At 38.4% G+C, this 14,956-nt stretch overlaps 1 protein-coding gene across 2 annotated transcripts in view; it reads left to right on the top strand.

The window, feature by feature from the left end:
- Positions 1-14,956, top strand: part of snu (ABC-type transporter snustorr) — a 350,310-nt gene that overhangs the window by 108,089 nt on the left and 227,265 nt on the right. The gene's annotated exons all lie outside the window — the stretch shown is intronic.

The following is a 14,956-nucleotide window of genomic DNA, read 5'->3' as shown; positions in this document are numbered from 1 at the left end:
ACTGCGAATATAAAAGCATCAAACTGTCAGGGCTGGACAAATCAGATCCACTTGCCTCGGACATGTAAAATTTCTGGCTGGGCATGTATTTGTTTCAACCACATGTCCGACGGGGGTACATAAACCAAAAAATTTAAACACACTTGTTTTTTTATTATGATTATCAGCTGCGATGCAAGTGTTTCTCCAGCATTCTTTTGTGACATTATAGGCCTTAAAAGACTAATTTTTATGTTACTGAAACTACCAAACGGCTGAGATAAGTCATTTTGCGAATCACCACAATAACTGTATGGATATAATATGGCAAATACAGGTTTTTATGGCATATAATGCATTGTGTCGAGTAAGTTTACTGGAGAGGGTTCTAGTAAAATAAATGATTATTATTATCAAATGAATTTTGTAGTGTACTTTTTATTGGGTCACTTCCTGGGCAAGAACTACAGTTTCCCATAATGCAATGAATTGATGCTGGGTTGCACAGCATTTTTGCCAAACAGTGTTTATAAGAGGCCAATTCTCCATTGGTTAACATACCGAGCTTAGCATTTTCTGTCATAAGTTTGACATTTTGATGTGTAGTGCAAACACATACTGAGTGTGTTCCACTATGTCCTGCTAAAATGCAGTGTTTTGGGTGCAGTTCTGCAAATTTAGAAAACCCTATCTTTATTTCTTGAAATTTATCTTTGAAAATTTTATATGCTGCTTTTAAATAGCACAAAATAAGTTTTTAGATATTACTGTTTTATCTCCATTCTTCCCCTTCACATATTCAAATAATTCAAATACTAAGTTGTATTTAGATAATTTTAGTTTTTGTATTTGTTTGCAACACTTTTTTTCCTTTAAGAGGGAAAGGGAAACATTCTATACTTTGTTCGCTCTAGCTTATCTTGGGTCCTGATGTAAATAAACCGCTGTACCAATTTTTGATATCACTCCGCATCCTTTATCTCTATTGGTTGTAATTTTATCCGCCCCTTCATTGGAACATGTGCGTTTTTTCTCTCAAACGTGAGATTGTAAATTTGTTAAGAAGAATTTTCCTGGAAATATTTTTTTCACTGTTCTCCAAATTTTGTTGAAATAAAAACTGTTGATACCACTAATTAAAATAGAAAGAGGTATATATCTATACAAGATATACAGAAGACTGGATGTTGTGAAGATATTTATTATTTCAGATGTTAATTTTTTAAGGAAGGGAAAAAAAAACTCATCTCTGCCTCTACCGGGAGTCGAACCCGGGTCCCTCGACTGGCACATATACGCCCTAGCGAAGGAAAAATCGCTATCTCCTCTGTAGCTTAGTGGTCAGAGCACTCGTCCGGCAATCGAGGGACCCGGGTTCGACTCCCGGTAGAGGCAGAGATGAGTTTTTTTCCTTCCTTAAAAAAAAATTAACATCTGAAATAATAAATATCGTCACAACATCCAGTCTTCTGTATATCTTGTATTAACAAGTGGAGAGCGACATTCATGTCATAGGTATATATCTCCCAGAAAAAAAATTCGATAAGGTATTTTGTTGTTGTCATGGCATACTCCTCAATGACGGCTCCAGCCCGGACATTGCCTGCGACAATTCTTGTCATTTTTTCATTTTTTTACTCTAAAAGTTAACTATATAGAAGGGCTGTTGAAAGATTTGGTATGATTTTCCTGGGCTGGATATGCTACCAATTATAACGTGAAACAAATTATGAACAACTTACCGTTGTGTTGCCGCTTTTTATTTTTCTTGCGGATCTGTGTAATTAAATATTTCATAATAATCCATGGGCTGTAGAAGTTCCAATTTGATGAGTCATCCACATTATTTTGTTTCTTTACTTTAACCTGTTGTTGATATCCGGTTATTTGTCGGTTCGGTTTTTCGGGTTTTTATCCGTGCGTAGGTTGCAAGCCATGACCCCAACATCCAGCAGTAGGAGCCCCTGGACTGGGATCTTTAATGGGCCCCCAGGCCAGGCTTTCTCACGGGATCTATAGTGTCTGTCATAATGAGGCTAACTGAATCAAAAATGAGCATTATTTACTCTTTCGAACCAGATTTTCAAACTTTACCTTCATGTCTATGTGATAATTCCTCAGATCCTCAGACTTAGGAAACCAATATTACTTCCTCCCAACAAGCTGCTCAAACAGAAGTTCGAATTCTTTTGAAATGCCTATGATAAGTGACCCCCCCCCCCCAAAGCGTGTGGGTGAGAAAAAAATCTTGTTGACGGCAACTTTGTTTACAGGAGTCCAGAGCAGCTGCAAAGAAATGAATTTTCAAATGGCTCTGCCACACAAGATAGACACAACCACTTATTTCATTTATGTCATCAAAGGATAAAGAAAGCCCTTTTTCTTGCAAGACCTCTTGTAGAAGGGTATACAAGTGTATAGCAAATCTGTTTGCTCTAATGGGAATAATAATAATATAATGAAACTTCCCTTTAAAAAGGGGACAGTAATGTTTGAGTGAGAAAGGGGTATCCTGTCAACACCCACCCTGAAGACATAGCAGCAAAAAAGCTTTGTTATGGATCTTTAAAAAATATTTTTTCCCCTCTTCCAGATAACTTTAAAATAATATGGAATAAATATTCAAAAAAATAAAAATTATGAGGTATTTTATGGTATGGGGGGGGGGCAAACCACAAAGGACTATATTTTTGGCGGTGTTGCACAGTAAGAAAACTTGAAATATTCTTCAACCAATCATTTTGGGCATCACACACATGCTTTTATTTACATCAGGACCCAAGCAGTGCCGTCTTAAGGCATGGGCCCACCCGGGCACGGCTCGAGGGCCTCAAGCGAAGAGGGGCCTCACAAAAATGAGATCTGGTTGAAATTTTCGAGAATTTGTTTGGTAGGGCCTCAGAAAATTCAATCGGCCCAGGGGCCCATGATACTCTTAAGACGGCCCTGGACCCAAGTTAGAAGACAGAGATTAGAAATAATTTATTGCACCTGTTTAGTTGTAAAGCACCAGCTGCAAGCCATCTGATCACTTATTGGATAGAGTTTACAATGATATATATACACTGCTGGCCACCGTAAATGCAACACCCTGAAGGAAGCATGCAAATAATATGAAATTTACAACATGCATTAGCGGAGGTGAGATATGCAAATGATTAGAATTTCAGCACAGACACACATCACATGCGCCTGTGGCGGCACTTCAAAGCGCTATTTAAGGCTTGGAGATTTCGACGATTTGAAGTACGGCAATTATGTTTTTCTTGTGGTTTTTTAAAAAAAAAGATCAATTATGCCTCGTAGAAAACAGCGATCATCTTTTGATCAAGTGTCCGAGTTCGACAGAGGAAGGATAGTGGCCTACCGAGATTGTAGATTATCTTTTAGGGAAATCGGTAGTCGTGTTGGACGAAACCAAACAACTGTAATGCGGATATGTGATCGTTGGATGCAGGAGGGTACGACGGACCGACGTGTTCGATCGCATCCACCTCAGTGCACCAGTTCACGTGATGACAGGCGTAATGTGCGTATGGCAGTGACGGATCGCTCAGCCACATCACGAACCATAGCACAGCACATTCAGTCTGTACCGCATCATCCAGTGTCTGCGCGTACCATTCGACGCCGTTTACAGCAGATTGGTCTGTCCGCAAGACATCCATTGCTTCGTCTACCCTTGACGCAGAACCACAGACGTCTCCGCCGCCAATGGTGCGATGAAAGAAGGATGTGGATGGCACAATGGAATGCAATTGTCTTTACTGACGAGTCACGCTTCTGTCTGCAACACCATGATGGTCGGATTCGAGTCTGGAGACACCGTGGGGAGAGGATGCTGAACAGCTGCGATATGCACCGCCACACTGGTCCTGCACCGGGTATTATGGTATGGGGCGGTATTGGATATCACTCTCGCACTCCTCTAGTACGCATTGCCGGTACTTTAAAAAGCCAGCGCTACATCTCCGAGGTGTTGGAGCCAGTTGTCCTTCCTTACCTTCAGGGCTTGCCCACAGCCATATTTCAACAGCATAATGCGCGACCACACGTGGCACGCATTGTCCAAAGGTTCTTCGTCAATCGCCAGATTGAATTGCTTCCCTGGCCAGCTCGCTCTCCAGATCTTTCGCCGATAGAAAACATGTGGTCCATGGTTGCTCAACGATTGACCCAGATTACATCCCAGCTGCCACACCAGATCAACTTTGGCAACGCGTGGAAGCTGCTTGGTCTGCTGTACCCCAAGAACACATCCAAAGTCTCTTTGAATCAATGCCGAGGCGTGTGGCAGCGGTGATCTCCAACAATGGCGGCTAATCTGGCTACTGATTTTGGCAGGAACCACACTTCACAGAAGTCTATAAATTTAATCATTTGATGCTTGATCAACATGTTATCTACAAAATAAATATTGTTGCGATATCTCTTGTCTTTCTTGGTGTTGCAATTTGGGTGGCCAGCAGTGTGTGTGTGTGTGTATATATATATTTATATATTTATATTTTTTCAAACTACTTTGACCAGTTTTACCAATATTCAAGGACTGGACTGGATAATGGATGTTTTCTCTCCTGGATACAGCATTTCACCATTTCTTTCTGCTGCTTAGCTAGACAAGTTGTGTATATAAACTATCCAAGTTCTAAAATTTTACTTTGAGAGAAGTATAAATTTTGGTGGTAAAATTTAGTCAGCCATGCCAAGGACTCAAGGTTCTGGAAGAAAGCAGGCCATTGAATGGACTGTGGTGAATAAAACTGATAACAAATGGCAAGTGACTTGTAAGTTTTGCAATACCATAGTTAGTGCAAAAGTGGAAAGAATCCATGCTCATGTGAATAAATGCAAGAAATCGGAAGCTCATTCCTTGTTTTTGTGTTCATCAAACACTGATGATAATGAATCTTCATGCAGTGAAGAGACATCCTACTTCATTGAAAATAAAGCAACCTCTTGAAGATTATGTTTCTACATGCGAAAGTTCAAATACTATTGTGATGCTGGAACATCAAAACCCAAAGACCAATAGGACAATTTATTTTTAAAAAAAGGTGATCGCCAGAGGTTAGTTCTTTATTGAAAAGTATCCTAATTTTTTTATGCCAATAATATACCTTTTAATACAGCCGATAGTGATGCATTTAAAGAAATGGTTAATGTTTTGCATCCAGGTTATATCCCTCCTAATAGGAAGAAATTAGCTGGATCATTATTAGATGAGGCAGATAAAACTGTTGATATTCTAATGGCAGAGGAAATGAAAAATTCAACGATCACTCTGATGTTTTATGGTTGGTCAAATGCAAATGCTGACTCCATCATCACAATGAGTATCCACACTGGCAAGAGCACCCACTTAATAGATGCTGTTGAATGCAGCTCGCACAAGAAAACAGCAGAATTCTGTGCGGAAATAGCTGAAAAGGCTATGGATACTATCAAGCAAGAGTAAAAATAAAAGTATTTTTGCTGTTTGTTGCGATAACGAGAACAAAATGAAAAAATTTTGTGACATAATTGTCCAAAACCATCCACATGGCCTTGCTTTTCGCTGCTCAGCCCATTTTATGAATCTTCTTGTTAAAGATATCACCCCTAAAAATGTGGTAAAATATGTAGTAGAAATACAAAAATATTTTAGACAACACCATAGACCACTTGGGTGGCTTATGGAAAAAGATGGACAAAAGCCACAATTATCTAATGAAATAAGGTGGAATTCTGAAGAAGCTTGCCTTTCTTCATTCATCCATAATTACAAAAAATACGTAGAAATATCCATTGAACATAAAGAAGAAATTGAAAAAAGTATTGTGATGTTTTTAGATAACAAAGGATTATATAGAGAATGCATCAACTTGCAAGTGCAGTTATCGAGTATTGGTAAAGCCTTAGATAATTTACAAAGAGATAGCTGTACTCTTGGACAGACAGTAGAAATATGGCTAGATGTATTGGAAAGTAAAGAATTATCTTCGTATAAGGAGTGTGTTGCACATCGCTTTGAAAAAGCACTAACTCCATTTCCTTTCCTTGCAAATATGACTGATCCTGCTTTGAGAAAAAAAGATTAATTAAGGAACAAGAAGCTTCCGCTGAACAATGGATCGAAAAACTAAATACAGAATTTGTTATTGCACTACAGATTCAAATACAAGATGCAGATTTCTATCCAGGAACAATGTTTTCACAAAACGTAATAGTCAGTTGAAGTAAAAAAGTTGTGAAAAATAATGTATTGCAAGGCAGAAAAAAATAAGATTTTAAATGCAGACTTTTGCAAATTTTTTTTTGGAAGACCTGCATTCAATTACATCCACATCTGCATCAATTGAGCGTATTTTTTCTACTTTTCGACTAGTATGGTAGAAACTGAGAAACAAACTTGGATGTGAAAAAGCAAAGAAGTTAGTGAAAGTGTATAGATCACTCAAATCAAAAGGTGTTATTGAAAATGATTGGTAATTGTGAGTGAGAAAACATTCATGAAAATGTTTATTTTCTTTTACTTGTAAAAAAAAGACATTTAAAATATAATTTAAATAGCATTGAATGCTAATTTATTTATGTTTTTTTCATAAGATAGAGTCATAACACCCCCCCCCCCCCACATCCCGGAGCCAGGACCCCTTGGCGGAGATCTTTCGTGGGGCTCCTCTGTAATGAATTTATAGTGTAAAAAAAAATCAAAAATAATATTTGCCCCAGGCTGGAGTCTTGCAAGCCCCACCCTTGTGGGAACCACAGAGTATATATAGACAATGAAATAAAATCATACACTATCTGTTGCCCCCACATAGGTATGCCAGTGCAATAACATCATTACAAAGCATACTGTTTGCAAGTAATTGAAGTTGTAAAGTATAATTTTTAATGGGGGTTTTCAAGGGTTTTTTCTAACCCCTATAATCTAAATAGTATTGAATAGAGATTTATTTATGTATTTCTTTTGAGATAGATTATGACAATGCAATAACATCATTTGAAAGTATACTGTTTGCGAGTAAGTGCAGTTGTGGGGGGTGTGGTTTTTGTTTGGTTTTTTTCATGGGTTTCTTCACCTTTTTTTTTTTTCCGGTCGGGCAAAATCAGACCAACCCTGGCTGCGAATCAACTAAAATTTTTAACTGGTTAAATCAAAAAATTTATTTGGTTAATCGACCGATTAATCGAATACTTTTAAGTAGCTGCTATCTAAGAGCGTATAGTATTTATTACTTTACTAGGGGGGCAAAGCCCCCCCCCCCCTTAACTCCTCCAATGGAGCTAACTATTCGTCACATCTTCTTTAATTATAAAGCAAAATATTCCTCAGACACTGCAAATGCATGCGAAATAGTTATTCATTGCCAGTTTCCCATTCTGATTTTGATAAGCAATGCACTGCCATCATAAATACAACAGAATACTCGATGCACCGCAATACATACGCGATACACCACGATAGGCAATACAGCACAATAAGTAATGCACCACTATATGCAATGCACCACCATATCTCAGCCATACAGCAAATTAAGTAGTGATTCACTATTTATGGTGTATCACAACATGCAAAGCACCACTATCGGCAATAAAGCACAATACTCAATCCACCACTATATGCAGTGCACCACAATACAGCATAATATGTAATGCACCACATTGAACAAAACACAATAATACGCAATGAGCCACAATACGCAATAAGCACTGCGTTGCAATAAGCAATACAGCACACGATGCGTGATGCACTACAATATGGAATGCACCACTATTTGCAGTACGCCCCAATAAACAATACACCCCAATATGCAATAAGCACTCATTAAAATAAGCAATACATCATGTTATGCACTACAGTACGTAATGCATAACAAACAGTTCAAATCAACAACCAGCAAAATCAGCAATGCGCTGCAATCAGCAAAACATCGCAATAAGCAATTTACCACAATACGCGATACGGACTGCATTATAATAAGCAATACAGCATGCGACGCACTAAAATCAGCATTGTATTGGCAGTGCACCACAATAAGTAATGCAGCACAATAGCATAACCACTGCATTAGGTTAAGCAATACACTACAATACGCAATGGATTACAATAAACAATACAGCACGAGGCGCAATCTATTACAATGAGCAATACAGCACAATACACAATGTACCACAATACGGAATAAGCACTGCATTATAATAAGAAATACAGCATGCAATGCACTACAATACGCGATGCATAACAATATGCAATACACTACAATACGTGATGCATAACAATACGCAATGCACTACAATACGTGATGCTTAACAATACGCAATACACTACAATACGTGATGCATAACAATACGTGATGCATAACAATACGCGATGCACTACAATATGTGATGCATAACAATATGCAATGCACTACAATCAGCAATGCACCATATTGCAGTGCACTACAATAAGCAGTAGGCACGACATTATAATAAGCAATACGGCACACGATGTACGTACAACAGGCAATGTAGCACAAAACGCAATACACCACAATACGCAATACGTACTGCATCATAATAAGCAATACAGTACGCGACGCACTACAACACATAATGCATAACAACACACAATACACACCATAATAAGCAATACAGCCCAATACGCAATGTGCCACAATAAGCAATACAGTCCAATACGCAATAAGCACTGCATTGCAATGAGAAATACAGCACGCGATACACTATAATGCATAACAATTGGCAACGCACCACAATAAGCAATACAGCACGTGATGCACCACAATACATATAACTATATGCAATACAGTACAATACGCAATGCATTACATAAGCAAAGCACCATAACAAGCAATACAGCACGCGATGCATTACAATACACAATGCACCACTATTTACAGTGCCCCGCAATACAGGATGTATCGCAATAAGCGAAGCACCATAATATACATAAAAATTACTGTATTACAGTGAGCAATATATCACGCGATGCTCTGCAATAAGCAATACAGCATAATATGCAATGCTACATCATCAGCAATTCGGTGCAATAAGCAATGCACCATTTTAGGCAATGCAGCACAAGAAGTAGTGCAGCCTTATATTAAGGGCACCACATTAAGCAATACAGCACAATACTTAATGCACCTCCATCGGCAGTACAGGACAGTGTTTATTGCACCACCATCGGCAATACAGCACAATGTTTATTGCACCACCATATTCAAAGCACCGCAATAAGCAATGCACCACAATATGCAGTGCACCACAATACGCAATGAACCACAATACACCATAAGCACTGCATTAGAATAAGCAATATGGCACGTGATTCATCAAAATACGTAATGCATAACAATGTGCAATTGGCCAATATTTACAGTGCACCACAATAGGCAATGCAGCACAATACTTCATGCATTGCAATACCGAATAATATGCGATGCGCATCGCACTAAACAAAGCATCATAATATGCACAATAATCCATAAGCACTGCATTACAATAAGCAATACAGCACTCAGTGCACTACAACACGTAAAGCATCACAATCAGTAATGTAGTAATGTGTGTAATCAGTAATATTGTACACCAGAAATAAGCAATGCAGTATAGTATGCGATGAATCGCAATAAGCAAAGCACTACAGTACGCAATGCATCACAATACGCATTAAACGCTGCATTTCAATGAGCAATACAGCACGAGATGCACTACAATATGCAATGCACCACAATCAGTAATGCACCATTATTTTTGCAGTGCCACAATAAGCAATGCAGCACAATGCGCAATGAGAAGCAAGTATTCATCCTCAACTGAAAATGAAACCTGTCAATTTCCCCATAAAGAGATCTGTCCAATGCCCCGCCCTGGGTACCCGGACCCTGTGTGTTGGAAGCACTGGTGATGTATACATACCTCTGGGTACATGCACAAAACTTGATCCCTACAGGTCAAGCGGTTCCAGATGTCCTCAGGAGTTAAATGAAAACTCGACCCAAAATCGTAACCGACTTCTGTAACACAAAAACGTCACCCATTTCCGTAACATAAAATCATCACTAAGAAACAGGCCCTTTTCGAGTTTGTGATTTTATATTATAGAGTAGATAAAAAAACTTATTAAGCATTTTTTTTAATATTAATTGATGATACAAAAATACATTTTTTCATTTCTCTCTCATTCACCTATTCGCTGAATGTAAACAAATATTGGAATATATTAAAAAATTAAGGCTCACTGCTTGAAGCAATGCTGAATTTAATTTGTATAGTTTTATCATAATTGACTGAGAACAAATAAATTATGTTATGTATGTTATGAACATTTTTGTCTCTCAGATCCTGGAATTTCTTCGACTAGATCTTGATTTTTTTGGAAAATCAATCATTTTATTTTAGTTATTAGTTTCGAAACTACTTTCAATTTTCATACTGTTGCTTGTTTCCTTAGAAACTGCTCTCAAATGCTACTGGAGGGGGGAGGCGCTGATGTTTCCTGATTACGAAAAATGCTGTTCACAGTTGTGACAGCAAATTTTGGCATGCTCTTCTAAAACTGAAGGTGTCCCAAAAGAACAAAGATCAGGCAAATTTTGCCCATTACTTTAATACCAAGTAGTATAACATGAGTTGTCATGTGGGTTGTAGAGAGGTATCGTTCTGTGCTTTCCCAGAAGTTTTACAATAGCATTGGGAGTGAAAGGTATGGTGTGAGTTACCATTTTATTGAAACCCTTGAGTGGGGTATTATTGTAAAACTGCAAACTGATATGGGCTATTTCAAATAAATGAAGCTGCTCCTATCTGCAATATCCTTTTAAAGAAAAGGAGCAGAGGAGAACTCCTAGGAATATGGATAGCAACTCAACATAAAATTATTGAAAAATAACTCATGAGAGTTCGAATCAGAGCAGAGAATTGATACTTGCCATAAGTTCAGGTGTTTGGTATAATTAAGAAAATTTACCAAGTTGTAAATGCTAGTTTCATTTACTACCTTACTTAGTGTCACCTGGTGGTCTCACCAAAGTAGTTCCTTCTTGGGATAGAGAAGGCAGGCCATTGTCCAACATAGTGAAGTGAAGTTTTGTCTTCCTTCCCACACACACAACAAATAGGTGAGTCTGCATAGCCACAGTTGTGTAGGTGCTTTGCTAGGTTAGCATGACCAGTGATGATCTGTATAACCTGTCAAGTCTGTTTTCTATTCAGTGAAATAAGTTTTTTGGCAATATTCGGTTGGGTTCCCAATGCCAGCTTGGCCTGTCTCTAGTCCTGCCTCGAGTTCCATTACCGATAATGTTTATTTTCTATCCATTGCTTGACATCTCCTTTCATGGTTGACATTAAAACAGGATAGAAAGGTTCAGGTTCATATAGCTTCAGGTTCGCTGCCTCGTTGGTTATCTGGTCTGCAAGTTCATTTTCCTGAAAAAATACATGTCCAGGAACCCAGTAAAGGTTGATGATGTTGCCTAATGCTGACAAGTTATTCAGCATATCAGTAAAGTATTTGACGCACAGTTGAAACTTGAAGTTGTCAAGAGCCATTAATGCTGCTTGGCTGTCAGAGAAGATAGCAATTTGTTTGCCATGATACCCTTTAGAAATCAGGCTTTCAGCCAGTATGGCTATTGCTAGTACTTCAGCTTGGAATACTGCAGTCACGCGTTTTGCCAAAATACAAATTCATCTTATAGTGGTCATGATTCACTCCAGATATGCGGAAAATTGCTCCAACCTCAGTTTTGGTTATCCTGAAGCTATCAGTGTAACATTCAATAACTCCTGTTGAGATGTTATCAATTATGTTTGAAACTTCATTTCTCCCAGGTATGTGGATAGTGTAATTTTTAGTAAAATTTTGGAACAGGAGTCTCTCTCTTTAGGCATTAGTAGAGAAGGGATTTCTACTTTTCCCAATAGACAGCTGTCAAAATGGTTCTTAAAAGAGGGTTTGTATCCTATATAAGGTCGGTTGCATCAAGCACCATTTCTTTCCAGCCTGTACATGGCCTTAAAAGCTTCTCCTTTTAGGTACCACCTTAGAGGTGGTATGCAGGGTCGGGCTTAAGAATTTCGCGGCCCGGTGTGACAATTAATTTTGCGCGCACCCCTTTCCCCTCCCCCTCCCAAAAAAATCATAATTAGCCACTCCTCGACTTACGAACTCTGCAAGTCACGAATTGAAGTACTTTGGCAATAGCGGTGAATATTTGATTGTTTGTGTCGATATTTGTCAAACCTTATTCAAACGTACCTAATAATTCAGTGGTTCTCAAACTTTGGTCACCCGTGGCTCCCTTGCCATGCCTACGTTTATCCGTGACTCCCCAGAATAGTTTGGTAAGAGATGATAATCGTTTTAAAAAGAACTTTCCTGAAGCACTGAACAAGCACTAATAAGTGTCGCAGTTCACCACTATTAAACCCCACATGCACCTTGTCCATATTTCTCTACGGAACCTCTAACAAATTTTTGGTACATGTGAGAATGTGTGTTTAGTGAAACCTGACGTGAAGTTTGTTTCTGTGTAATGCTTGTTATGTGTAGTGCTGCCATCTGCCACCACTTTTTCTAACTATGAGTGAAGTGTAATGATTGAATAATTTATCGTTGTAGGCCTGTTGCTCTCTGTGGCGAGACTTTTTAATGGGGAGATCGGCTCACATTTGCACCTTGAAGTTGGAAACCACAAGAAACCAACTTCAGCCGACCAACCACTGCGGCGACAGTGAGGTTCAAACCTGTATTCTCACAATACGAGTCCGTCCCTATGACCACTAGACCACCACAGCGACTGTTGCAGTTCACGGCGACGCACAATTTGAGAACAATTATGATATTATTAGTCAGGTTCGAATTTTCTAGAATTTACAAATTGATTAGCATAATGATTTGCGAAATAGGAAATAAAACACTGCTAGAATCTTCTTGAATCACACTTCGTTGAATTCATACAATGATAATAATACGGAGGAAGTAATAATGCTACTAGTCTCCAGGGCAGAGTTTAAGCTAGATAAAAAATTCCTTTTCCCAAAAAAGCGAAAATGGGGAGAAAATGCTGCAATGCTAATGTTATGATTGATGGTTGAATGTCTACTCGTTCCGTACCTCCTGTACGCATTTTTACGAAAGTGGCTACCACTTCTTTCGCATTTTGCAAAAAATGCGACCGTAGCTTAAACCCTGGTCCAGGGCTTGACAAATCCCATGCTCACAGTCACCATAGCAACTAAAAGGTTGACATTGGAGCTTAATTTTTTTTTACTTACGATAGCTGAATTGATGTTTGAGGACAGCATAAAATTATCTGAAATTGTTAGCATGTCTGCCAGCATAGAAAGGGGGTCCCTAAAACTCGGAGAAGTAAAAAAAAAATTACACTATTTCGCCGGAATTTGTCGGGAGATGAAATCTTGGAGTCTACATTTTTCTAGCCCTGTCCTAGTCACACCAACAATGATTGCGGAATAATATGTATTCAAGTGGGAAGATAAATATTTTTGCTTATGACATCTGATCTAACACACAACAAATATATTTATTTTATTTAAAAATAATTTATGTATTTTGTAACCATATGAGTTGAAGGAAACATTTTATTTTCTGGATATTATGCTGAGATGAACTCGGAAATAAAAGTCATCTTGTCTCCGCCGGGACTCCAAACCAGGCCCTCTTGCATACCGGGCAAGCATGCTACCATCTACACCACTGGAGACACAACCCTGCCTTCCTTATTTCATACACTGTGGCGTGAGGCACTGAAGTAGACATTAGTAGCTTCTTCAGGAATTGGCCCCCAGGTGGGACGGTTTAGAGCAGTGTTTCCCAAAGTGGGCAATATCGCCCCTTGGTGGGCGATGAAATGGTCCAAGGGGGCGATAGAACCTACTGATTTAACATAGGAACCTATGGGTTTACTTCAGTTGGGGGGGGGGGCTATGGGAGCAAAAACTTTCTGATGAAGGGGGCGATGGAACAAAAAGTTTGGGAGGCTATGGTTTAGAGAGATGGATGGTTTTTCTCATCCCAAGATATCAAGGAAACAGTTTATTTTCTGGAACACAGTAAGTTAAATAAGGAAGGCAGGGTCGTGTCTCCAGTGGTGTAGATGGTAGCATGCTTGCTGGCATGCAAGAGAGCCTGGGTTTGAGTCCCAGCGGAGACAAGATGACTTTTCTTTTCGAGTTTACCTCAGCATAATATCCAGAAAATAAAATGTTTCCTTGATATCTTGGGCTGAGAAAAAGCCATCTATACGAGTATAAATTTTGAAAATTATAAATATCCACAAATAAGTTCATTATCCAAGAAATGAGCAATTTAATGAAGGTGATTGTGTTGAGTGAAATAAAAAAAATTACTTCGCTCAAAATCTCCTTCGATACATTTTAAAATCCCTCAACAGTTTTTGTTCTTTTGAGGAGGTTTAATAACACCGGTATTTTGCATTATCTCTCCTCCAGACATGATAATGAAGTGCAATGAAGCTACATATTACTGTGTAGTACACAAAAGTGTTCTGCAAAAAACTGCAGAGTGAAACCACCAACTGAATTTTGTTCATCAACTGATCAATTACATTTTTTATTGCCTCGAAAAAATATTTGTGTGTCCATTTTATGGAGGTGCTAGCAACAACACATAAATTTGGTGGTGCCTGATGATACTTTCTCTCGTTATAACGATAACCCCTCTACAATGATATTTTTTCTTGGTCCACAGAGTATCTTTGTATCAAAGTTTTACTGTATTCACTGCCGCAAGAAATTCTATTTGATTAAATGATGAATAAAATTCAGTTGGTTGTTTCATCCTGTATAGTAGTTTCTTGCACAACACTTTTTCATACTACACAGAAAGTAGCTTTACTGCAACTTAAGGTAACATAACATAATTTATTTGTCCCCAGTCAATTACGATAATACTATACAAATTAGAGGTTTTTTTTTACAATTAAATTACATCTTTCAC

The sequence above is a fragment of the Pholcus phalangioides genome, unplaced genomic scaffold (assembly GCF_987345545.1).
Source record: "Pholcus phalangioides strain wild (caught in Gottingen) unplaced genomic scaffold, Ppha-v1.0 ptg000042l_1, whole genome shotgun sequence".
NCBI lineage: Eukaryota > Metazoa > Arthropoda > Arachnida > Araneae > Pholcidae > Pholcus > Pholcus phalangioides.
Note: the sequence above shows the minus strand (reverse complement) of the source record. Positions and strands in the feature narration are given on the sequence as shown.